We start from the raw sequence: 26,898 nt of genomic DNA on the forward strand, positions 1-26,898 counted from the left end.
GCACCTTTAAAATATGAAAATGGAAACAAACACACACATGTTGGGCATATGAATTAAAATTTGAGTATTTTTTTTGTGTGCATGTGCCAACTGCCTGTTTGATGGTCGCATTTTATTAATAACTCTGGGAAGCTTTAAGCTATTTTTGAATAACCAGCATTATTAAAAAACACACATTCTTAGCTTTCCAATGAGCCCACATGGACTGCTGTATCTTGTTCAGAACTATTAAGGTCACAAGGTTAAAGTGACCACAAGTCAGTACAGCACCATGGCTGCCTTTAATCAGAATCCAACTTGGCAAATAACCCAAATCCAACCTCCATTTGTCATCATTAGGAGAAAAAATACTGGATAGGGATATAAGTTGTGGGTTCTGTGCATCTCACTGAGTACTATGGCACCTTTAAAATATGAAAATGGAAACAAACACACACATGTTGGGCATATGAATTAAAATTTGAGTATTTTTTTTTGTGTGCCTGTGCTAACTGCCTGTTTGATGGTAGCATTTTATTAATAACTATGGGAAGATTTAAGCTATTTTTGAATAACCAGCATTATTAAAAAACACTCATTCTTAGCTTTCCAATGAGCCCACATGTGCTGCTGTATCTTGTTCAGAAATATTAAGGTCACAAGGTTAAAGTGACCACAAGTCAGTACAGCACCATGGCTGCTTTAATCAGAATCCAACTTGGCAAATAACCCAAATCCAACCTCCATTTGTCATCATCAGGAATGGAAATACTGGATAAAGTGCTAAAAGTTGTGGGTTCTGTGCATCTCACTGAGTACTATGGCACCTTTAAAATATGAAAATGGAAACAAACACACACATGTTGGGCATATGAATTAAAATTTGAGTATTTTTTTTGTGTGCATGTGCCAACTGCCTGTTTGATGGTCGCATTTTATTAATAACTCTGGGAAGCTTTAAGCTATTTTTGAATAACCAGCATTATTAAAAAACACACATTCTTAGCTTTCCAATGAGCCCACATGGACTGCTGTATCTTGTTCAGAACTATTAAGGTCACAAGGTTAAAGTGACCACAAGTCAGTACAGCACCATGGCTGCCTTTAATCAGAATCCAACTTGGCAAATAACCCAAATCCAACCTCCATTTGTCATCATTAGGAGAAAAAATACTGGATAGGGATATAAGTTGTGGGTTCTGTGCATCTCACTGAGTACTATGGCACCTTTAAAATATGAAAATGGAAACAAACACACACATGTTGGGCATATGAATTAAAATTTGAGTATTTTTTTTTGTGTGCCTGTGCTAACTGCCTGTTTGATGGTAGCATTTTATTAATAACTATGGGAAGATTTAAGCTATTTTTGAATAACCAGCATTATTAAAAAACACTCATTCTTAGCTTTCCAATGAGCCCACATGGGCTGCTGTATCTTGTTCAGAAATATTAAGGTCACAAGGTTAAAGTGACCACAAGTCAGTACAGCACCATGGCTGCCTTTAATCAGAATCCAACTTGGCAAATAACCCAAATCCAACCTCCATTTGTCATCATCAGGAATGGAAATACTGGATAAAGTGCTAAAAGTTGTGGGTTCTGTGCATCTCACTGAGTACTATGGCACCTTTAAAATATGAAAATGGAAACAAACACACACATGTTGGGCATATGAATTAAAATTTGAGTATTTTTTTTTGTGTGCCTGTGCTAACTGCCTGTTTAATGGTAGCATTTTATTAATAACTATGGGAAGCTTTAAGCTATTTTTGATTAACCAGCATCATTAAAAAACACACATTCTTAGCTTTCAAATGAGCCCACATGGGCTGCTGTATCTTGTTCAGAAATATTAAGGTCACAAGGTTAAAGTGACCACAAGTCAGTACAGCACCATGGCTGCCTTTAATCAGAATCCAACTTGACAAATAACCCAAATCCAACCTCCATTTGTCATCATCAGGAGAAAAAATACTGGATAGGGATATAAGTTGTGGGTTCTGTGCATCTCACTGAGTACTATGGCACCTTTAAAATATGAAAATGGAAACAAACACACACATGTTGGGCATATGAATTAAAATTTGAGTATTTTTTTTGTGTGCATGTGCCAACTGCCTGTTTGATGGTCGCATTTTATTAATAACTCTGGGAAGCTTTAAGCTATTTTTGAATAACCAGCATTATTAAAAAACACACATTCTTAGCTTTCCAATGAGCCCACATGGGCTGCTGTATCTTGTTCAGAAATATTAAGGTCACAAGGTTAAAGTGACCACAAGTCAGTACAGCACCATGGCTGCCTTTAATCAGAATCCAACTTGGCAAATAACCCAAATCCAACCTCCATTTGTCATCATCAGGAATGGAAATACTGGATAAAGTGCTAAAAGTTGTGGGTTCTGTGCATCTCACTGAGTACTATGGCACCTTTAAAATATGAAAATGGAAACAAACACACACATGTTGGGCATATGAATTAAAATTTGAGTATTTTTTTTTGTGTGCCTGTGCTAACTGCCTGTTTGATGGTAGCATTTTATTAATAACTATGGGAAGATTTAAGCTATTTTTGATTAACCAGCATCATTAAAAAACACACATCCTTAGCTTTCCAATGAGCCCACATGGGCTGCTGTATCTTGTTCAGAAATATTAAGGTCACAAGGTTAAATTGACCACAAGTCAGTACAGCACCATGGCTGCCTTTAATCAGAATCCAACTTGGCAAATAACCCAAATCCAACCTCCATTTGTCATCATCAGGAATGGAAATACTGGATAAAGTGCTAAAAGTTGTGGGTTCTGTGCATCTCACTGAGTACTATGGCACCTTTAAAATATGAAAATGGAAACAAACACACACATGTTGGGCATATGAATTAAAATTTGAGTATTTTTTTTGTGTGCATGTGCCAACTGCCTGTTTGATGGTCGCATTTTATTAATAACTCTGGGAAGCTTTAAGCTATTTTTGAATAACCAGCATTATTAAAAAACACACATTCTTAGCTTTCCAATGAGCCCACATGGACTGCTGTATCTTGTTCAGAACTATTAAGGTCACAAGGTTAAATTGACCACAAGTCAGTACAGCACCATGGCTGCCTTTAATCAGAATCCAACTTGGCAAATAACCCAAATCCAACCTCCATTTGTCATCATCAGGAATGGAAATACTGGATAAAGTGCTAAAAGTTGTGGGTTCTGTGCATCTCACTGAGTACTATGGCACCTTTAAAATATGAAAATGGAAACAAACACACACATGTTGGGCATATGAATTAAAATTTGAGTATTTTTTTGTGTGCATGTGCCAACTGCCTGTTTGATGGTAGCATTTTATTAATAACTCTGGGAAGCTTTAAGCTATTTTTGAATAACCAGCATTATTAAAAAACACACATTCTTAGCTTTCCAATGAGCCCACATGGGCTGCTGTATCTTGTTCAGAAATATTAAGGTCACAAGGTTAAAGTGACCACAAGTCAGTACAGCACCATGGCTGCCTTTAATCAGAATCCAACTTGGCAAATAACCCAAATCCAACCTCCATTTGTCATCATCAGGAATGGAAATACTGGATAAAGTGCTAAAAGTTGTGGGTTCTGTGCATCTCACTGAGTACTATGGCACCTTTAAAATATGAAAATGGAAACAAACACACACATGTTGGGCATATGAATTAAAATTTGAGTATTTTTTTTGTGTGCATGTGCCAACTGCCTGTTTGATGGTCGCATTTTATTAATAACTCTGGGAAGCTTTAAGCTATTTTTGAATAACCAGCATTATTAAAAAACACACATTCTTAGCTTTCAAATGAGCCCACATGGGCTGCTGTATCTTGTTCAGAAATATTAAGGTCACAAGGTTAAAGTGACCACAAGTCAGTACAGCACCATGGCTGCCTTTAATCAGAATCCAACTTGGCAAATAACCCAAATCCAACCTCCATTGTCATCATCAGGAATGGAAATACTGGATAAAGTGCTAAAAGTTGTGGGTTCTGTGCATCTCACTGAGTACTATGGCACCTTTAAAATATGAAAATGGAAACAAACACACACATGTTGGGCATATGAATTAAAATTTGAGTATTTTTTTGTGTGCATGTGCCAACTGCCTGTTTGATGGTAGCATTTTATTAATAACTCTGGGAAGCTTTAAGCTATTTTTGATTAACCAGCATTATTAAAAAACACACATTCTTAGCTTTCCAATGAGCCCACATGGGCTGCTGTATCTTGTTCAGAAATATTAAGGTCACAAGGTTAAAGTGACCACAAGTCAGTACAGCACCATGGCTGCCTTTAATCAGAATCCAACTTGGCAAATAACCCAAATCCAACCTCCATTTGTCATCATCAGGAGAAAAAATACTGGATAGGGATATAAGTTGTGGGTTCTGTGCATCTCACTGAGTACTATGGCACCTTTAAATATGAAAATGGAAACAAACACACACATGTTGGGCATATGAATTAAAATTTGAGTATTTTTTTTTGTGTGCCTGTGCTAACTGCCTGTTTGATGGTAGCATTTTATTAATAACTATGGGAAGATTTAAGCTATTTTTGATTAACCAGCATCATTAAAAAACACACATCCTTAGCTTTCCAATGAGCCCACATGGGCTGCTGTATCTTGTTCAGAAATATTAAGGTCACAAGGTTAAAGTGACCACAAGTCAGTACAGCACCATGGCTGCCTTTAATCAGAATCCAACTTGGCCAATAACCCAAATCCAACCTCCATTTGTCATCATCAGGAATGGAAATACTGGATAAAGTGCTAAAAGTTGTGGGTTCTGTGCATCTCACTGAGTACTATGGCACCTTTAAAATATGAAAATGAGAATAAATACACACATGTTGGGCATATGAATTAAAGTTTGGCAAATTTAGGTTTTTTCAATGCATGTGCTGAGAGTGCATGTTTGGTGTAGCAATGTATTCATAGTTCTGGCAATGTTTTAGCTATTTTAAATGACTCAAATATAATTTTATTATTATTTTTTTTTTTAAACACTTATTCTTAGCTTTCTCAGCAGTTTACCTGTACACCTCAATAACATATAATGTGAAAAATATATGCTGTTGTTTGGACAGAGGTCTGCATCTGAACACAGTTTAGTCTTGTAAAAGATGCCAGTGCGTCCGGCAGCATTTGTGGTCATGGAAGTCCCTGAAAAAGGCTTGTTCCCTGCAAAGCACTGAAGAGCCACTTATCCAAAGAGGTTGCACATAAATAATTTGAAGGATTGTTCAATATATCTCAAACATTGGGTCTGTATTAAGCCTTTACTGTACAGGTCAAAGGTCACAGATGGAGCTGATGGATGGATGGTGTTTAATTTTATTGTTTAGTTTAAAAGGCATAACATGAACATACTGGAACAGAACTTGATGACAGGCTATTTTTTGATAATGATTATTGAGAACATAAAACAACAGCACAGTGGGAGACTGTCAGTTTTGTCTCCAAGCCCTGTTCTAAATGTTAGTGTGAGTGTGTGTTTGACAATTAAATGTCATGTAAAAAGACAACATTTGAATGGAAAAATAAATGATTTCAGTAAAGAGACACACTTTTTGAGATTTGAAAAGAAAGAGAACCCTTGTGTAAATGTTCTAGAACTGTATTTTTCTGTATGGTTTTTACTATAGTTAAAACAGCATTTATTAAAAGTCAGAAACATTGTTTGTGTTCAAGTTTAGTCTGACTGAAAAGTCTGCTCACACAGGCAGATAAGAGTGACTTCCTCATCCCCCCAGACACAAAGTCTGTGTGTGTGTGTGTTTGAGTGTGTGTGTGAGCTATTAACATAATCTCCTCACACCCCATCCCCCTTTACCTGTTTAACCTGTGTCTCAGTGCGCCATCTAATGGAAGTTCATAGGTTTGCAGTCTGACTAACATTTGAAAAGTAAAAGGTATTGTATTTAATGTAATAACTATGTGAATTAGTAAGATACAATCAAATATATCATGTCATTTAAAAGTACAAATTTCCAGCTTTCCAATGAGTCCACATATGTTACTGTACCTTACTGTATACAAATTTGGCAAATTGAGTTTTTTTCTGGTGCATGTGCTGAGAATGAATATTTGATGGTAATTATTTATAATTTAATTTTAAAGCTTTTTTAAATAACTAACATAATTAAAAAAAAAAAAAACACATTCTTAGCTTTCCAATGAACCCACGTAGGTTACTTGTTCAGAAATATATATAATATGCTTTAATCAGAATCCAACTTGACAAATATTCCAAATCCAACCTCCATTGTCATCATCAGGAATGGAAATACTGGATAAAGTGCTAAAAGTTGTGGGTTCTGTGCATCTCACTGAGTACTATGGCACCTTTAAAATATGAAAATGAGAATAAATACACACATGTTGGGCATATGAATTAAAATTTGGCAAATTGAGGTTTTTTTCAATGCATGTGCTGAGAGTGCATGTTTGGTGTAGCAATGTATTCATAGTTCTGGCAATGTTTTAGCTATTTTAAATGACTCAAATATAATTTTATTATTATTATTTTTTTTAAACACTTATTCTTAGCTTTCTCAGCAGTTTACCTGTACACTGCAATAACATATAATGTGAAAAATATATGCTGTTGTTTGGACAGAGGTCTGCATCTGAACACAGTTTAGTCTTGTAAAAGATGCCAGTGCGTCCGGCAGCATTTGTGGTCATGGAAGTCCCTGAAAAAGGCTTGTTCCCTGCAAAGCACTGAAGAGCCACTTATCCAAAGAGGTTGCACATAAATAATTTGAAGGATTGTTCAATATATCTCAAACATTGGGTCTGTATTAAGCATTTACTGTACAGGTCAAAGGTCACAGATGGAGCTGATGGATGGATGGTGTTTAATTTTATTGTTTAGTTTAAAAGGCATAACATGAACATACTGGAACAGAACTTGATGACACAGGCTATTTTTTGATAATGATTATTGAGAACATAAAACAACAGCACAGTGGGAGACTGTCAGTTTTATCTCCAAGCCCTGTTCTAAATGTTAGTGTGAGTGTGTGTTTGACAATTAAATGTCATGTAAAAAGACAACATTTGAATGGAAAAATAAATGATTTCAGTAAAGAGACACACTTTTTGAGATTTAAAAAGAAAAAGAACCCTTGTGTAAATGTTCTAGAACTGTATTTTTCTGTATGGTTTTTACTATAGTTAAAACAGCATTTATTAAAAGTCAGAAACATTGTTTGTGTTTGAGCTTCATCACATAATGACATTTGGCTGTTTTTTAGTGTGGCTGCAGATGAGTTCACATCTCAGTGTCACATGACCTGGATCCAGCAGAGGTCCTTTTGTTCTTTTGTTTGAAGGTGACAAGATGCGGGGGTGTGTGTGTGTGTGTGTGTAAGCGGAGTGCATTTTACACTCAATCTTTTACCAAAGATTAGAAGGTCAGAAACAGTTTGCCTGTACACTGCAATAACATATCATTTAATTTAATTTTATTGTTTAGTTTAAAAGGCATAACATGAATATACTGGAACAGAACTTGATGACACAGGCTATTTTTTGATAATGTTTATTGAGAACATGAAATGTAATAGTCAAACACACACACTGACATTTAGAACAGGGTTTGGAGACAAAACTGACAGTCTCCCACTGTGCTGTTATTTCAAGTAAAAAGACAACATTTGAATGGAAAAATAAATGATTTCATTAAAGAGACACACTTTTTGAGGTTTGAAGGGAAAGGGGACTATTGTATTAATGTTAACTGTATTTTTTTACATGGTTTTAACTATATACACTGCAAAAAAAAATGCTTTTCTTTCTTAGATTTTTTTTGTCTTGTTTCTAGTCCAAACATTTAAAAATTCGGTAACACTTTATAATAACTACACACTATAAATCATTTATTAAGCATCAGTAAATAGTTAATTCATTATCTGTTAAGCATTAACTCTACAATAATAAGCATTAGTAAGCAGTTTATAACTGCAGCTACAAATACTGTATTCTTGACTTACAAACATATTTATAATGTGCTTAATAATTGTACTTTCATACTTTGTTAGTGATTTATTTTTCATTACTAAATTAAGTATCGCATCATTTACAAACCAGTTGTATTTAAGAGTAGTTGAGGGTTTTTAGGATCATTCAGAATGAGTTAGTAAATGATTAATAAACTATTGAAATCAACGTTTATATGTCTTATTATTCAGGCATATATTAAGGGTTACTATGTATGTTAATAAATGCTTTATTAACTCAACTTCATCGAGTTTTGTGATCCGATGTAAAGTGAGGACTAATTATGCTTTATAAACCCCTTATAAATGACAAATAAAGGCTCAGTTAAATTCTAAACAGGAAAAGCGAAATTATTCATTCCTTTTCATTTAAAGCTACACAAATAAAACTGTCCTTCAAATGAAAAATAAATCTTTGCAAACTTCTCTAAAATAAAATAACTGTAGAGTTTAAACATTGCATCTTATTATATTGTTAAATTATTATATTGTTGTTTTATCCAGTTTTATGTCTTATTTTGACACTCCTGTTATTCAGCAATGTTTACTGTACAGTAATTTTATTTTTTAGAAAAGATTGCAAATATTATTGTTCATTTGATTCTGAGCCTTTAATAGTCCTCACTTTAGATTAGGTCACAAAATTGCATGAAGTTGAGTTAATAAAGCATTTATTAACATATTAGTTAACTATTAATATATGCCTGAATAATAAGACATATAAACGTTGATTTCAATCGTTTATTAATCATTTACTTACTCATTCTGAATGATCCTAAAAACCCTCAACTACTCTTAAATGCAACTGGTTTGTAAATAATGCGATACTTAATTTAGTAATGAAAAATAAATCATTAACTAAGAATGAAAATACAGTTATTAAGCATATTATATAGGTGCTTATAGGTCAAGAATACAGAATTTGTAGCTGCAGTTATAAACTACTTACTAACATTTATTAATGTAGAGTTAACAGATAATGAATTCACTAGATGCTAATGCTTAGTAAATGATTCATAGTGTGTAGTTATTATAAAGTGTTACCGAATATTCTTAAATAAAGAAGAAATATCTTGTTTTAAGAAATAATAGGCCAAAATTTAGTGAGTTTTTCCTTAAAAAAAGCTAAATAATCTGCCAATGAGGTAAGCAAAACAATCTTGTTTTTCTTTTTAACATAAGATTAATTTGCTTACCCCATTGGCAGATTATTTTGCTTGATTTAAGGAAAAAGCTCACTTAATTTTGGCATAATTTTTCTGAAAACGGCAATATGCTTTGCTCGTCTATAAAATTCTCCTTGATTTAAGAATTTTTAGATATTTGGACTAATTAAAAACAGCTTTTATTAAAAGTTAGAAACATTGTTTATGTTCAAGCTTGATCACATGATGACATTTTTTTAAATGATCCAGATGCTTTCTCCTGTCATTTTGGATATTAATGTATTTAAACTAAATATATTTCCCCAACCTAAATTCAATTCAATTCACCTTTATTTGTATAGTGCTTTTACTATGTAGATTGTGTCAAAGCAGCTTCACATGAATTTTATAAAGTAAATTGGAACAGTGTAGTTCAGTTTGTAGTGTTTAAGTTCAGTTCAGTTGAGCTCAGTTCAGTGTGGTTTAATAATCACAGAGAGTCCAAATACTGAAGAACAAATTCATCGATGCACAGCTCTACCGATCAAAAACCTTGCAAGCTAGTGGTGACAGCGGCGAGAAAAAATAAAAAAAAAACACCACTTGGCAAAAGTGAAGAAAATATAAACCCACTCCCAAGTGTGTTACATTTCTGCTGCAGATAAGCACAGACCTCAGTGTCACATGACCTGGATCCAGCAGGGGTCCTTTTGTTTGAAGGTGACCTGGATCCAGCAGGGGCCCCTTTGTTCTTTTGTTTGAAGCAGACAAGATGCGGGTGTGTGTGTGTGTGTGTATGTAAGTGGAGTGCCATCTACACTCAATCTTTTACCAAAGATTAGAAGGTCAGAAACAGTTTACCTGTACACTGCAATAACATATAATGTGAAAAATATATGCTGTTGTTTGGACAGAGGTCTGCATCTGAACACAGGTTAGTCTTTTAAAAGATGCCAGTGCGTCCGGCAGCATTTGTGGTCATGGAAGTCCCTGAAAAGGCTTGTTCCCTGCAAAGCACTGAAGAGCCACTTATCCAAAGAGGTTGCATATGTTTTAAACCATGAAGTGTATTTATTCTTTTAAAGGATGGCACATTTTTAAATCACATAAATAATTTGAAGGATTGTTCAATATATCTCAAACATTGGGTCTGTATTAAGCATCTACTGTACAGGTCAAAGGTCACAGATGGAGCTGATGGATGGATGGTGTTTAATTTTATTGTTTAGTTTAAAAGGCATAACATGAACATACTGGAACAGAACTTGATGACACAGGCTATTTTTTGATAATGATTATTGAGAACATGAAATAACAGCACAGTGGGAGACTGTCAGTTTTGTCTCCCAACCCTGTTCTAAATGTTAGTGTGAGTGTGTGTTTGACAATTAAATGTCATGTAAAAAGACAACATTTGAATGGAAAAATAAATGATTTCAGTAAAGAGACACACTTTTTGAGATTTGAAAAGAAAGAGAACCCTTGTGTAAATGTTCTAGAACTGTATTTTTCTGTATGGTTTTTACTATAGTTAAAACAGCATTTATTAAAAGTCAGAAACATTGTTTGTGTTCAAGTTTAGTCTGACTGAAAAGTCTGCTCACACAGGCAGATAAGAGTGACTTCCTCATCCCCCCAGACACAAAGTCTGTGTGTGTGTGTTTGAGTGTGTGTGTGAGCTATTAACATAATCTCCTCACACCCCATCCCCCTTTACCTGTTTAACCTGTGTCTCAGTGCGCCATCTAATGGAAGTTCATAGGTTTGCAGTCTGACTAACATTTGAAAAGTAAAAGGTATTGTATTTAATGTAATAACTATGTGAATTAGTAAGATACAATCAAATATATCATGTCATTTAAAAGTACAAATTTCCAGCTTTCCAATGAGCCCACATATGTTACTGTACCTTACTGTATACAAATTTGGCAAATTGAGTTTTTTTCTGGTGCATGTGCTGAGAATGAATATTTGATGGTAATTATTTATAATTTAATTTTAAAGCTTTTTTAAATAACTAACATAATTAAAAAAAAAAACACATTCTTAGCTTTCCAATGAACCCACATAGGTTACTTGTTCAGAAATATATATAATATGCCTTTAATCAGAATCCAACTTGACAAATATCCCAAATCCAACCTCCATTTGTCATCATCAGGAGTGGAAATACTGGATAAAGTGATAAAAGTTGTGGGTTCTGTGCATCTCACTGAGTGGCATCACTGGCATCACTGGCTCACTGGCATCATAGATTCTGAAAATGAAAAAAATACACACATGTTCTGCATATGAATTAAAATTTGCCTAATTCAGTTTATTTGTGCATGTGCTGAGAGTGCATGTCTGATGTAGCTCTGGTAATTTTTTTTTGCTATTTTTAAATGACTAAAATCAATAAAAAAAAAAAAAAACCCTTATTCTTAGCTTTCCAATGAGCCCACGTGTAACTGTATTTTGTTCAGAATTCAAAAAAAAAAGGTCTGTTCACCAGTATTGTAGCATTAAAACAGAAACCAACTTTGAAATGACTTTAAGTTAATAACTTAACTATGTTCTAAAATGTGCAGCTCGACTGTAAATTATGATACATGATACACCCATGGATACGGCCTTATTAAAGTTTGAAAGCAAAATAATAATAATAATAATAATGATTATTTCACACATTTGCCTAAATTCATATAGGAAAAATACATGGATAAATCTCATTGACTTATTGGAAAGCAGAACACATGTGCTTTCAGCTGATATGAGCTGATATTGATTGTCTCCTCACACCCCATCCCCCTCTACCTGTTTAACTTGTGTGTCATTGCGCCACCCAGTGGAATATCATAGGTTTGCAGTCTGACTAACTTTTGAAAAGTAAAAGGTATTGTATTTAATGTAATAATTAAGTAAATTTGTAAGATACAATCAAATATATCATATCATTTAAAAGTACAAATTTCCAGCTTTCCAATGAGTCCACATATGTTACTGTATCTTGTTCAGAACTATTAAGGTCACAAGGTTAAAGTGACCAAAAGTCAGTACAGCACCATGGCTGCCTTTAATCAGAATCCAACTTGGCAAATAACCCAAATCCAACCTCCATTTGTCATCACCAGGAGAAGAAATATTGGATAAAGTGCTAAAAGATGTGGGTTCTGTGCATCTCACTGAGTACTATGGCACCTTTAAAATATGAAAATGGAAACAAACACACACATGTTGGGCATATGTATTAAAAGTTGAGTAATTTTTTTTGTGTGCATGTGCTAACTGCCTGTTTGATGGTAGCATTTTATTAATAACTCTGGGAAGCTTTAAGCTATTTTTGAATAACCAGCATCATTAAAAAACACACATTCTTAGCTTTCCAATGAGCCCACATGGGCTGCTGTATCTTGTTCAGAAATATTAAAGTCACAAGGTTAAAGTGACCAAAAGTCAGCACAGCACCATTGCTGCCTTTAATCAGAATCCAACTTGGCAAATAACCCAAATCCAACCAATACGAGCTGCTATTGATTGTAGCTTGAGAATTCCCTTAGTAATGAGAAATTCAAGCATGCACATTTGTAAAATTTTACAAATTGTGTGCTTTTCTCACTCTTTTCTGCTCCTCTGGAGGCCCTGTCAAGCCATGGGTTTACCCAGAAGACGCGAAGCAGTGAGATGCGCAACGCGCAGTGCCAAAACTGGACAGTCGCGCATCTGACGAATTCAGGCGTGCATATTTTCAAAAATTAAAAAATGTTGTGCTTTTCTCACCCCTTTCTGCTCCTCTGGAGGCCTTTTCAACCCATTGGCTAACCAGAGGATGCAAAGCAGTGAGAAGCGCAACTCGCGGTACCAAAACGGTACAGTCGCGCATCTGAGGAGCTCAGTCTCGCGCATATGAAAAAAATAAAAAATTTTGCACGGCCTTCACCACATTGCACCCCAGCCAGGTTATCCCATGGGCTAAGGAGGCCATTAGGAATCAGTGACGGGGGCGCGGCGGGGCTGAACGCGGCATGCGGCGTGAGCCTGAGATCATAAGGCCGTCATAACCGTGACATTCATAAAATTCGGCATTTTCCTTGTTCTCGGCCGCGGGCCAAGTGATCGATGGGCCACCCAAGATGAAGAAAACGTGAAAAGCATGCAGAAGACCAAGAAAGCTATGAGAAACAAAGCCTCTTGACCAAAAACAAACATTTGGAAATTTTAGGCCTTCTGCGCTAAGCCCCTCCCACGGGTCGCGGCCCAGCCTCATGACAAAAGGTCAAAAAGGTGAAAAAACATAAATTCGTAACAAAGGCGGTGCGGGCGCGCATCTGAGACGTAAAGGAAACGAAACGGAACATCGCGGCACGCGTGCAAAGCCGGGGTCGTCCGCCAGGCAGCGAGAGAAGATTCCGGGCGTTCCATGGGTTGACGAAACGGAAAAAATGACAAAAATGCCGAAAACATCATGCAATGTCGAGCCTTACGAGGAGCATAGCAGGGCACAAGTGAAAAGGGTGCAAAAAAACCACCACCGGCGAGCCCAGGGGGCGATTTACCAATCGGTGACAGGCCACTAGCTGATCGGCGACTCGACTCGCCGATCAGCTATAGAGTCAAGCTCAACAGGGTCTTCTTTCCCCGCTGATTCTGCCAAGCCCGTTCCCTTGGCTGTGGTTTCGCTAGATAGCAGGTAGGGACAGTGGGAATCTCGTTCATCCATTCATGCGCGTCACTAATTAGATGACGAGGCATTTGGCTACTTGTCTCGACGGCACCTCACCCTCTGTTATTGAGCGTGGCACGTCGCCTGGGACGTGCCACGGGGCGCCGACTTTCTGGGTTTTAAGAGAGCCCATCTCTCATGCTACTAAGGCGAGGCGACCGGCCGCCGAAGGCGGCCGTCCGCCCGCCCCGACTATCTCTAGTTGAGATACTCCAGCATACTCACCTCGCTACATAGTCGGCAAGAAATGCATGGCGGGATTCCCTCTGTCCTGCGTGCCCTTCTCGTGTCCTTCGGTTCCGTCCCCACCTGCTGACCGGATCGGCGGTCCCGGCGTGGTCCTCCCCCTCTATCTCGTCAACCTGTTGGAGAACTGAGACAAAGCAGTATCGAGTTAGAGGAGTTTGCGTGGACGGCCGGGGCGCTTACCTCATCCGTGTCTTTGATCTCCCACGGCTGCCAAGAGGAGGAAGATCCCGGATGCAATATCGGGAGTAAGCGTCGGGCTTCTCCTTTAAGGCTCCGCGAGCTCCTCAGGGCCTCCAGATCGTCCGCAATATTCATTGTCGGGTGGGGCGGAGTGTCGCCATGCCGCTCAGGTTTTAAGCTTTGCGGCATCGCCACGGTCTCCGCCCCCGACCGGGCAGTTCTCTACAGCCTAAGGTTCGGGCTCGCACTGGCTGCAGAATCAGCGATTCCTCCCTACTGAGGTCTTTCATAGGCTCGTTTTTCAGAGCCCGTTTGTTGCAATGTCGGCACAAGCTCACTTGGTGTCCAGAAGAGCCATCAGGACAGACCTGTCGCCTCTCTGATTTGGTTCCCGCATGGCAGTGACTCTCATGTAGGCGTTAGCTCAGCGGCGACACGCCTCTTGGCTTGCCTTCTGATTCTCTGGCGCCCTCATTGACGACCCGGGGCCCACTCGCACTCTAACAAGGTTTCGTGTTTCGAGTTTACCCGTGCCTCACTCCGAATGGTCATAATTTTGCGTGGCCTTAATGTTTGAATACCATTTCCTTCACTTAACCAGGAGAAGTACCATTGTGGAAGCTGGATTTCGTCGTAGGTGGGTGGCGCTGGCAGGCTACAACTGTCTTGCAGCTGCCACTACTGTGTTAGGGTTGGCAATATATCGCTTATTTCTATTGCCGTTTTGGCCTCCTTATCAGTTACCGTTCCCTGGAGAGCCATTAAAGCCTACATCCCTTGTTAGATAGATTTCCTCCAGCTCCCTTTGGCAACCTCTCTCTTGGTTAGTTTCATCCGCCCCTCGCCCTGACAGGGGGATGTTCCTCATGCCTTTGGCTTACACCCTCGGCCTTCTGAGTTTGACGCAATTCGGTGTTGCACATTGGGACTCGCACCAGCGATACCGAAGAGTTGACGAGTGGGACACCCTTTGCATCAGTTGTTGTGGGCTCAACCAGGTGAGAACCCGGCGCTTCTTTGAATTTCTTCACTTTGACATTCATAGCACTGGGCTGCAGTCGGGATTTGGGGTCAGGGTTCCGATGTACGCTTCGGGATACCAATTCCGGTGTCATTCGTTTTAGTTACTCCCGCCGTTTACCCGCGCTTCATTGAATTTCTTCACTTTGACATTCAGAGCACTGGGCAGAAATCACATCGCGTCATCACCCGCCGAGGGCCTTCGCGATGCTTTGTTTTAATTAAACAGTCGGATTCCCCTGGTCCGTGACAGTTCTAAGCCGGCTGCTAGCCGCCGGCCGAGGCGCCCGCGCCGGGATGGACCGCGGACGTGCGCCACCCCCGAAGGAGAGCGCGCGCGCGCGCGCGGGTCCCCACGCGGGGCCGTAGCTGGGGAGATCCGCAGGAAGGGCACGGCGCGCGCCCAGGGTCGCCGCGCCATCCGCTGCGAGTCCCGCCCCCCGCATGACCCGGCCGGCGGAGACGTCGCCCGGCAGACGCGACCTCTCCCGTGGCCCCCACCGCCACGACGCACCCCTTTCCTCCACACGGGCTCATCCCCCTCCTTTCCACCCCCCACCCGACCCCCGCGGACGGGGACAGGGCGGAGGGAAGAGCCGGGGCAGAAACCGCGAAAGAGGTCGGGGGCGGGCGCGACGGGAGGAGAGAAAAGCCGCGCGCCGCCACGCGGGCGCCTCCGCAGCGCGGGAACAAGGGGCAGGCCGCCCCGGGGCAGCCGCTCCCCCCAGTCGCGGCTCGAGCCCACGCCCGCTTCACACTCCAGCCCGACCGGCTCAGCCCTTAGAGCCAATCCTTATCCCGAAGTTACGGATCTGACTTGCCGACTTCCCTTACCTAAAAAAAATTTTGGAAATATTGTCATATTTTAAGATATTAAAAACAAAAATATGCAAATATAATTATATAATTACACTCAGGACTTTGCTATCTACTTTAAAAACTATGTCAGGCCTTGAGATTTAGCATTAAAATAAAATTGTGAAAATTCAAATAAAATAAGTCTGCATAAACGGTATTAAGTATTAAATATGGTCAGACATTTGAACATTTATAAATCTAAATCAGTGTGTTATGTGAAGTCAAGTTTAATTTTTGCTTTATGAGTTATTAGTTTTGATAAACAGTTTATAGTCATCTCTTAAAACAAATATAAAGTGAACATTTTTAAACAACCCATAGCTGGTTAGGGTTTTTTAGGGGGGTTGTATTTTGCTCTCAGATGTGGTTTGGGTCTAAATATGTTTCTTTTTCTTATCCCTGACAGTTTACATCAAAAATAAATAGAATGTTGAAGCCAGCCAAATAAGGAAGCCCATCTCCCAAAAATGCGCTGGTTAAGTGAAAAATGACAAAAAGACACCACAATTTTGTGTAATTTTTTAGAACTTTGTGTGTGAATATTTTTATCTGCTCATATAATGAAAACTGAATTCAAATTGAACAATGTTGAAACAACAGGACATAATTTTGTTGCCCTTTTTAAATCAATATTTTCAGAGGTTTGTGCACTAATGCTGTTCTCTAATATAGGTTGCACAAAAATTAAGGTGTCAAGGTGACTTTTCATAAGACAGTCACAGATACAAAAGAAAAGTGTACATTTAGGATTGCATTAAAATCCCATTAAAATCCCATATACTTGTCATATAAGTCGTATTAGACAATCTGATGGATTCCTTTAGGTTTTAAGGTTCCAAAAACAAATAGGAATTCTAAATGGAATCCTATACAGAAATCCTATTGGAATTTCTAACATATTTTGGAACCTTTCCTAAAGGATTCCAATTGGATTTCTTTATAGGATTCCATTGAGAATTCCAGTTGGAATTTCCACGTGGGGTGCGTGCGTACAATTCTGAACAGTATCTCAAGCAAAAACGTCAGACATCCACTAGACTGTTCAGAGCTGACTCCAGACCTATGAAACGGATCCACAATCAAATAGAAGACACACACTTAAAGTATAATCTGTTTCTTATCCGAGGCTGAGTGTAGTCTCAGCCGTCTTTATCAAAACTGGTTAAAAACTGGTATAATCTACATTCAGGCAGTTATATCCTTACTACACAAAGTCTATCTTGAATAAAAAGTAGAATCACATAAAAAACATTAACCGTAAAAACAGCAAAATCCTTTAAGACATTTTAGATAGTATTAACTCTTAGAAATAACAATGGAGACAGTTGCTTCCGGTCCTCAGCCCTCAGCTCCACTCAAGGTCTCCGTTACCCCTGACTTAGTTTGGTGGCTCCTGAAAAAGTTATGAAGAGACAGGCAAACGCACTGAACATTCTTATATTAAGCAATGTGTTAACTCAAAATCAATTCAAAGTTAATTACTCATTCAAATAATCAAATAATTATATAAAAATAATGAGAAACAAGATGATGAGGAAAGGATAAACGTTGATTCATGCTGAGATGGATAGGAAGGTAGAAATCCGAATCCTCCATGCTCTACAAAAGTTGGCTTACACGCCCAAACAGGGACTTGAACCCAGGAACGTCAGATGAAAAGTCTGACGCTCTACCGACTGAGTTATCCAGGATCACTGGGGGATTAGCTTAGATTTAAGAGTAGCAGCGTGCACTGAAAAGTGGGCTGTATAAAACAGGTGGCAAGAGGGGGGCGTGATGCCACTGTCACCGTAAGGAATCCTGCCGTGACCCTGATTCGAAGCGGGGTTGCTGCGGCCATAATGCAGAGTACTAACCACAATCCGATCACGGCGAGTTACCGGACAGCCGTTGTGGCCCCGGTGCAGTATGTTCCTCCCTCTGATTTGCCCCTTTCGATTCAGTGAGCGCACGCTGTTGTTTTTCTCCTCCTACCACACGACGCTTTTCCCAAGTAACGCTGGAATTGCAAACATTTGATGACTGTTGCAAATTAAAAGGAAGAGGACGAGCACGTGGTCTGCAGGACTCAAACCAGCGCGAGAAGACACCAATGGATTTCTAATGCATGACCTTAACCACTTGGCCGCAACTACAAGACTGCCTGTGCTGTCCATGTCCTCATGCCTAATACACATGTTGTGCATCCAGATGAAACTTTCAGCAAGCGATAGCTCACTGGCAAAAGCTGTGGCTCCACAAGAAGAGCCTTACACGCCCGAGCAGGGACTTGAACCCTGGACCCTCAGATTAAAAGTCTGATGCTCTACCGACTGAGCTACCCGGGCTCCATGGCTGTGCGCATGGTCGGCGCAGACCTTTACGCTACACAAAAGTTTACTGTAAGGTGGGGTTTGGACTTGTGGTTGGTGTAGATGTTGCTAAAACACAACAGGTTACTGTGAGGTTGGGTTTATGGTAAACATTCAGGACGTGCCATTAGTAAGAGGACGAGCACGTGGTCTGCAGGACTCGAACCAGCGCGAGAAGACCCCAACAGATTTCTAATGTTTTGTAATGTTACGGCAGCCAAAAGGTATACATTGGCTGGGAATCTACTTAGAAGCCAGCTATGCTCACCACTATATTACCAACGCTTGCGGACATCCTCTCACAGAAGTGTAGAAAATGAAAGCTTTCGACCAAGGAGTTCTTTGTGTGAGCGAAAAAAAAAAGTCAAGTATGGATGCCATCTCTTTCTGACGTTGAGGTTGGATAAAGCGTTCGAAGGTACAACCTCACCAAAAAAAAACAGGTCAATAATTTCACTCTGCAGTGGTGGAGTTCTCATCTTCTGTCACCCAGTATTCACTGTAATGAGCTCCCCCGGTTTGAATGTCATTGCAAGGGTTGACTGGATGCAGCTCATGAAAGGGCAAGCTGACATTTTGTGGAGTAAAAACTGGGCTATGTATAAGATTGAATGGGGTGCTTTGTTTGCTGCAAAACATGCTAATAATGTTCTGTGTGATGCACTGTTCATGTTACTGCTGATGACCAGTCGAAGGCTGATGAAGAATTAAGGAATATTAATGAAGAAAAAGCTGTCCAAGCCCAGTTTTCAACCCTCCTCTTGCCTCCTCGACGTGAATCCGCCTATTTTAAATAGCCAACTCTTGACAACTGCTCTCGCTTACAGCCGTACCACCCTGGAATGCTAGAGGGCAATAGTGCACTTGCAGCAAAGAAAGTGGTAGGCAGAGAGTGAGAAAGGATCACTCGATTTTTGTTTTGTTTGTTTGTTTTTTCAGAAAAAGTTTGAGTTTTTTTTAGTTTTTCTTTTTTTGATAATTTTGTCCACTTCCCAGCAGCACTTTGCTGTCTGGGAAGTTTGTGTTCTGTTATGAGTGCAAATTAGATTAGATTAGATTAGATTCAACTTTATTGTCATTACACATGTACAAGTACAAGGCAACGAAATGCAGTTTAGGTCTAACCAGCAGTGCAATAGCAGCAAGTGCAGGATACAGGTATAAGTTATAAAGTGCAGTTATAGAAAAACTATGGTGATATTTACAGATGGATGTACTATCAACATTATATACAGGTTGTATTAGCTATGAACAGATTTACAATAAATGAATATATGTACAGTATGCTATTAATAATCAGGAGTGGCAGATAGATAACATAATTACAAATGTCCATGTGCTGTGGGTATGTCCAGTTCAAGTAAATGAATCAGTGCAATGAATATGTGCAAACTTTAAATGTGCAAATGTTAAATAGTGCAGTGATTGTGAGAAGTATAAGTTAGAGGAGTGTGGAAGGACTCAAACGTAAAGATATGGACATGGATAGAAAACGAAGAGGGCAACTGGATAATGGACTGGAAGTAGGACAAGACTTTGGACACGGACAAATGGGCGATAAAAGGATCTATACTAAAGAAGCTACAGTGATTGTTCATATGACAGAAGTGAATGATGCTAGAGCAGAAGACATCATAAAGGCTCTGACTGAGAAGATAGGAAAAGGGAAGGTTCTGGCTGTAAGACCAAGAAAGGAAAAGGAATATGAAATAACTCTGAGAAGTAAAGAGGATTTGGAAGATGGACTCATGATAAAAGGGAAGAATTGTGAAGTAAGACACTTACAAGTAAGAGAGTATATTGTATCTTTTATACATTTGCCAGCTTATATTGAGGATGATGAAATTCTGGATAAACGTAAGTTTTGGGGAGTAACACCTGCATCTGTTATCAGAAGGCGAATGTATCCGGGTACAGACATTGCAGATGGTACGAGGTATTTAAGGGTTAAATTCCCGAAGGAGGTGATATCACTCCCAAACAGTGCAAAATTTGATACTGAAGAAGGAACACAATATTTCCGAATTATGCATTACCGTCAAGTGAAAACTTGTCGCTTGTGTATGGGTCCTGGACATGTGTTTAAAGACTGTCCTGATTTTAAATGCTTTCAGTGTGAGGAGCAAGGACATTTCACAAGGGATTGCGATGCAGTGAAATGCCTGGATTGCAGAAAGGTGATGGTAAGATGTGAGTGTTGGATGGAGAAAGAAAATGTTACACAAATCCCAGAGACTGTTAAGGAAGCAAGACAAATGATGGATGAAACAGAGTTGGGAAAGATTGGTGAAGTTGAGAAAGTAATTATTGAGAATACAGAGAGTAATGCGGGAAATCGAGATGAAATGGAAGATAATTCACTGGGAGGAGCAATGGCTGAGTGGGAGGTTAAAAACTTTTTTTAATAGAATATAGTAAATGTATGAAAAAACAAAAAAAAAAAGAAATAAGAAAGAAGCTAGATAAAGAGTTAAGAAAAGGGACAGAGGGTGAGGGAAACGAAGATATTGAAGAAATTGTAAGGTTACAAGAAAAGTAAAAATAATAGAAGAAGAAAAATGCAAAGGTGCAATAATAAGAAGTAAAGCAAAATATGCAGTAGAAGGAGAAAGATCTACACAGTTCTTCTTTAATTTGGAAAGCAATAGGCAAAGAGCTGAATTAATAAAAGAGGTATTAAATAAAGAGGGGAAAGTAGAAACAGAAACTGAGGGGATTTTAAAAACAGTAAAGGATTTTTATAGTGATATGTTCAAAAAACAAGGAACAAATGAAGAAGAGAAAGAATATTTTATATAACAGATCAAATTAAAGGTAACCGAAGAAGACAAAAAACTTTGTGATGAAGAAATTCAAGAAGAAGAAATAGAGGTGGCTATTAAGCAATTAATGGCAAGAAAAAGTCCAGGTGTAGATGGCATAACAAATGAATTTTATAAAGAATTTAAAGATATTTTAGTACCGATTTTAAAAGAGATCTATGAAGAGGTTTTTATTAAAGAATTATTGAGTGAAAAGATGAGAATAGGAATGATAAAAATGATATAAAAAGGAAAAGGGGACAAAAAAGATCTAAAGAATTTTAGACCAATAACAATGTTAAATACAGATATGAAGATTTTCGCAAAAGTTTTAGCAAATAGGTTAAAATATTTTTACCCAAGATAATTAAAACAACACAGGCTTATGGGGTGCAAGGAAAAAACATAACAGATGTGGTGAAAAGTATAAGGGATACAATAGACTATATGAAAGAAAAAGAGAAAGGGTTTTTTAATAGGTTTAGATCTAGAGAAAGCTTTTGACAGGGTAGAGCATGATTTTTTATTTGCAGTTCTTAAAGAGTTTGGATTTGGGGAAAATTTTAGGAAATGGATTCAGATGTTTTTATACAGATATTTTAACATGTAAAAAATGTAATGGCTTTTAACAGAATGTCTTCAACCAACAAGATCAGTAAGGCAGGGATTCTCATTGTCTGCTTTATTAAACACGCTGGTAGCTGAACCACTGGGATTGGCAATAAAATCAGATAGAAGCATTAAAGGGATACAAATAGAATAAAAAAGACAACAGAGAAGCTGTGTATCAATACGCGGATGATACTACATTGTTGGTTGAAGATATTCAGAGTATTAAAGGCGCGATGGAGATTTTAGAGCGATATTGTAAAGCATCAGGAGCTAAGGTTAATGTTGGAAAAAGTATATGCATGAGGGTGGGAAGCAGTGGTGTAGTCGGGGCTATACGCACGTATACTTAGTACGCCTACTTTTTTCCACTAGCTCTTTGGGTATTACGACTTCTGAGAATCAATAATTGCGTATACCCTCAGTATACTCACTTGTTTTGCTGATTAGACTTCCCTAATTTACGTGTATTCGCATCCCTTAACTGTATACCAAGTGCTTTTTTTAACTCTCATCTTAATTTGTTGCAATTGGTGCATTTTTGTTCATATTTTGCGCCATTCCCTGCCCCTGACGACCACAGCAGCTGTGAGAAAATTTCGTGAGTTTTTCAAAGTCTGAATGATGTCTCGCTGAAACGTTCAGGTAAAATAATAAAATAGCATGGGCGGGTTGGGTGGGTAATAGTACACCACCTTTTTTTTAGGACTACACCTCTGGTGGGAAGAGTAGAAGAAATAACACAACACATACCCTTTAAAGAAGAAAAGCAACATACAAACATTTTGGGAATTTGGGTGGGGATGGATTCTAATAAAGCAGATAATTTAAATTGGGAGGGAGTTTTAAATGGAATTGAGAAAAGACTTTTGGAAAGCTCGAAATTTGACGTTAAAAGGGAAAGTATTAATCTTAAACGCTTTAATGTTGTCAAAGGTCTGGTATGTGTTAAGTGTAACTGCATTTCCTGAAGTATACTATAAAAAATTAAGGATGTAGTTTTAAAGTTTTTGTGGGGAAATGGAAAAGCCAAAATTGCTTATAACACTTTGATTGGGGAGGTAAAAGAAGGAGGTCTGGGACTTTTAGATAGCTTTTTAAAAATGAAAACATTAAGAATTAAGATTATTCAAAGGTTTTTGGAAGGGAAAATGGATGTGATTTGGAAAAGTGTGTTAGACTATTATTTGAAGAAATGTGGACATTTTGATATGGGATGTAATGTTTTATGGATGAAAATGAAAAATATGGATGACAGCAGGTCTGCCAAGATTTTATGTTGAGGTCTTAGAATCATGGGGTGAATTTTTTTAGAAAATGTGTTTATTATACCAAAAGGAAGGGCTCAGATTGTAGAACAACCACTTTTTCTGAATCCAAATATTTTAAATGAAGGAAAAATGTTATATTTTAAGGAAAGGTGGGATGGAGGATTAAGACAAGTTAAAGATGTATTATATGAAGTGATAAAAGGATTTGTACCATTACAAGTAATTGTAGATGCTGTGGAGGATGGTTATAAAAGAGTTGTTAAAACAAAATTACAAAGACAATATCATGATTTGAAAAAAGCAATACCAAAAGATTGGATTGAAATAATTGAAAAAAATGAGTTGGGGGATAAGGAAGAATTACCAGAGGTCTATTTTAAGAAAAAAAAAAAATGGAGAAAAGATCAATATGAGCTTATGTACAGTTAAGAGTTTTTATGTTGTTTTTAGATCAAAGGCTTTTATAAGACCTATAGCATTCAACTACTGGAAGGAAAGATATGAGGATTTAAATGAAAAAGAAATATGGGCAAATGTCAGAATGAAATATATGGAACCAATTTTAGAAAATTGTAATTATTTATTGAGACATAATTGCATATTAACAGAAATGAGATTGTGTAAAATGGGAATTGAACAAGATATAACATATAAGGTGTGTATAAAGAAAGGGGAAGGTTTATTACATTTGTTCTTCTATTGTGAAAAGTTGGAGGAATTATGGAAAAATTTAAGAAAATTGCTAAATCGTTAATAGGGGACATATATGTGGATGAACAAAAGAACTGGGAAATTTTTTTTTATTTGGTCAAAATGAATGTGGTATGTATGCTTTTAATCTATGTATAACAATTGCTAAGTATGTGATTTGGATAAGGAGAAATATGGCTAAACATGATGGGAAGAGAGTGGATATATGGCGTATGTTTAAAAAGAGAATGGAGATGGCTGTAAAATTGATATTCAACTATTTTATAGTACAAGAAAAGGAGGATGTATTTATAGAAATAATGGTAAAAGGGAACGTAATGGTTGAATACAAGGACAACATTTTAAGTTGGTTATGGGAAAAATATGAAGTCTAATAATGAGTGTTGTAAGTATCATGTGATTTTTGTGTGATGTGATCATTTCTTTGTAAAAATGTAAATATTTGATTTTAATAAAAAAATATATATATATCTCATCTGAACTCGGAAGCAAAGCAGGGTTGGGCCTGGTTGGTACTTGGATGGGAGACCGCCTGGGAATACCAGGTGCTGTAAGCTTTTTAAATTCCTTCATTTGGCAGCTAATACACTTCCCAAAATACAAAAAAACAACAACTCTGAATTCCTCTCTGAACTCTGGAACCAGCCAGGTCAGTGTACCCACTTCCCTGATTCCATTCGGGGGAAAGTGGGTACAGTGACTTGGCTGGTTTAACTTAGCAGGAGCTGTTGGTGCCCCAAAGCAGAAACAGAAAAAAAAAAACAAAAAACAGGTAAACAATTGAGGGGACAAGGGCCTTGTTACTGTCGGTGCTGGGTCAATGCAAGCTGAGCTGCGCTCGGCTCCTGGTGCTGCGCCTATTTTTAAATAGCTAACTCTTGACGGCTGCTCTCGCTTACGGCCATACCACCCTGGCAATGCCTGATCTCATCTGAACTCGGAAGAAAAGCAGGGTTGGGCCTGGTAGGGACGTTTGCATCAAGTAGGCTGGGTTTACGATTGCTAAGCTAGAATCCTCTGATCCATAGTCATAAGCGTTATCCTTTGTGCCACTGGCACTCCGTTCAGCACCTTGTTAGCACATTGTTTGAAACAAGGCTCTGTCAACCTGGAGTTCCGTCACCACACATTCTGCTTTGTTTTATAGCAAGACGTTGTGTGGATGGGATGCTCTTACAGGATTCCTGACAGTCCCTCCATAGAACCCCTGAGATCCAGGGTCGGAGACTCTCTTCTCTCCAAGAGGAGGTTAAAAGCCATAGTTTCTTTTATGCATGTTTTATCAGAGCACTTAGGTATTGCTACAGCTCAGAGACTTACAAGTGGAAGAGATTACGCTGCAAGTTGGCTGGGTGACTTCTAAGTGATAGGGACTTTTGCAACAAGTAGGCTGGGTTTACGATTGGTGTAGCTGTAGTAGACGTTAATAAAAATCTAGCAGTTGGGGCAGCCTTTGAAACCAGGTGAGCACCCCACGGGCTCTGTGATTGCGGCCCCTTAAACTCTACTCACTCCAGAGTGGACCTGAACAGCTCCAGTGGGGGCGAAAGGCGACTGCAGTGCACTGGCTGACATCAAAGCAAAAAGACCAGAGCGAGCCAGCCAGGAGTCGAACCTAGAATCTTCTGATCCGTAGTCAGACGCGTTATCCATTGCGCCACTGGCCCTGTCTGCTTATCTTTTCATCTTTATCTTGTTACTTGTGATAAGGACACAGCTCAGTCAACACGGAGTTCATTCAACACGGAGTTCGTTCAACACGGAGTTCATTCAACACATGCTGTCCTTCGTTATTATGGCAAGTTGTGGTGTCGATAGGATGCTCTTACAGTGCATGTGACAGTCCCTCCCTAGAAGAACTGTGATCCAGGGTCTGAGACTTTCTCCTCTCCAGGAGGAGGTTACAAGCGTTAGATTTATTTTTGTCAGAGCAGCTGCAGCATACTTGCATGGAGGCCCACAGCTAGGCTTGAGGGCGAGCTTCTGCAGGACCTTCCCTGGTGGTCTAGTGGTTAGGATTCGGCGCTCTCACCGCCGCGGCCTGGGTTCGATTCCCGGTCAGGGAACTTCCTTTTGAGCTCTAGCTATCAAGATAAATGCGAACTGCACAGGCATGAAAGGGCAAAAGACCTCCTTCGAGCCGGAGTCGAACCAGCGACCTAAGGATTGCCAACAACACACCTACAGTCCTCCGCTCTACCAACTGAGCTATCGAAGGCTTATGAGTGTCCCACACAAGCCCACCCCCTTAAAGTTGCTGCAGTCCGACTGCTGGGAAAAAAAGGGCAGTGGCAAAAATACTCAAGGCTTCCCATACCGGGAGTCGAACCCGGGCCGCCTGGGTGAAAACCAGGAATCCTGACCGCTAGACCATATGGGAGCTGCCACTTATGAGGGCAGTCTTGGCAAAAACTTCAGTTCTTTCTAAAACAAAATTACAAAGACAATATCATGATTTGAAAAAAGCAATACCAAAAGATTGGATTGAAATAATTGAAAAAAAAGAGTTGCGGGATAAGGAAGAATTACCAGAGGTCTATTTTAAGAAAAAAAAATGGAGAAAAGATCAATATGAGCTTATGTACAGTTAAGAGTTTTTATGTTGTTTTTAGATCAAAGGCTTTTATAAGACCTATAGCATTCAACTACTGGAAGGAAAGATATGAGGATTTAAATGAAAAAGAAATATGGGCAAATGTCAGAATGAAATATATGGAACCAATTTTAGAAAATTGTAATTATTTATTGAGACATAATTGCATATTAACAGAAATGAGATTGTGTAAAATGGGAATTGAACAAGATATAACATATAAGGTGTGTATAAAGGAAGGGGAAGGTTTATTACATTTGTTCTTCTATTGTGAAAAGTTGGAGGAATTATGGAAAAATTTAAGAAAATTGCTAAATCGTTAATAGGGGACATATATGTGGATGAACAAAAGAACTGGGAAATTTTTTTTTATTTGGTCAAAATGAATGTGGTATGTAT

General features: G+C 38.6%; 5 non-coding genes across 5 annotated transcripts; 1 reads left to right on the forward strand and 4 right to left on the reverse strand.

Annotated features, from left to right (window-relative positions):
• Positions 1-18,417: 18,417 nt before the first annotated feature.
• Positions 18,418-18,490, reverse strand: trnak-uuu (transfer RNA lysine (anticodon UUU)). Its single transcript has one exon. It is a non-coding gene; the product is annotated as a tRNA-Lys (tRNA).
• A 7,010-nt stretch (positions 18,491-25,500) lies between these two features.
• On the reverse strand, positions 25,501-25,573 carry trnar-acg (transfer RNA arginine (anticodon ACG)). The gene has a single exon. It is a non-coding gene; the product is annotated as a tRNA-Arg (tRNA).
• A 327-nt stretch (positions 25,574-25,900) lies between these two features.
• trnae-cuc (transfer RNA glutamic acid (anticodon CUC)) lies at positions 25,901-25,972 on the forward strand. The gene has a single exon. It is a non-coding gene; the product is annotated as a tRNA-Glu (tRNA).
• A 65-nt stretch (positions 25,973-26,037) lies between these two features.
• On the reverse strand, positions 26,038-26,124 carry trnay-gua (transfer RNA tyrosine (anticodon GUA)). Its single transcript is given in 2 exon segments — positions 26,038-26,073; positions 26,088-26,124. It is a non-coding gene; the product is annotated as a tRNA-Tyr (tRNA).
• Positions 26,125-26,214: 90 nt separating this feature from the next.
• trnae-uuc (transfer RNA glutamic acid (anticodon UUC)) lies at positions 26,215-26,286 on the reverse strand. The gene has a single exon. It is a non-coding gene; the product is annotated as a tRNA-Glu (tRNA).
• Positions 26,287-26,898: the final 612 nt, after the last annotated feature.

Source organism: Danio aesculapii, chromosome 4 (genome assembly GCF_903798145.1).
Source record: "Danio aesculapii chromosome 4, fDanAes4.1, whole genome shotgun sequence".
Taxonomy (NCBI): domain Eukaryota; kingdom Metazoa; phylum Chordata; class Actinopteri; order Cypriniformes; family Danionidae; genus Danio; species Danio aesculapii.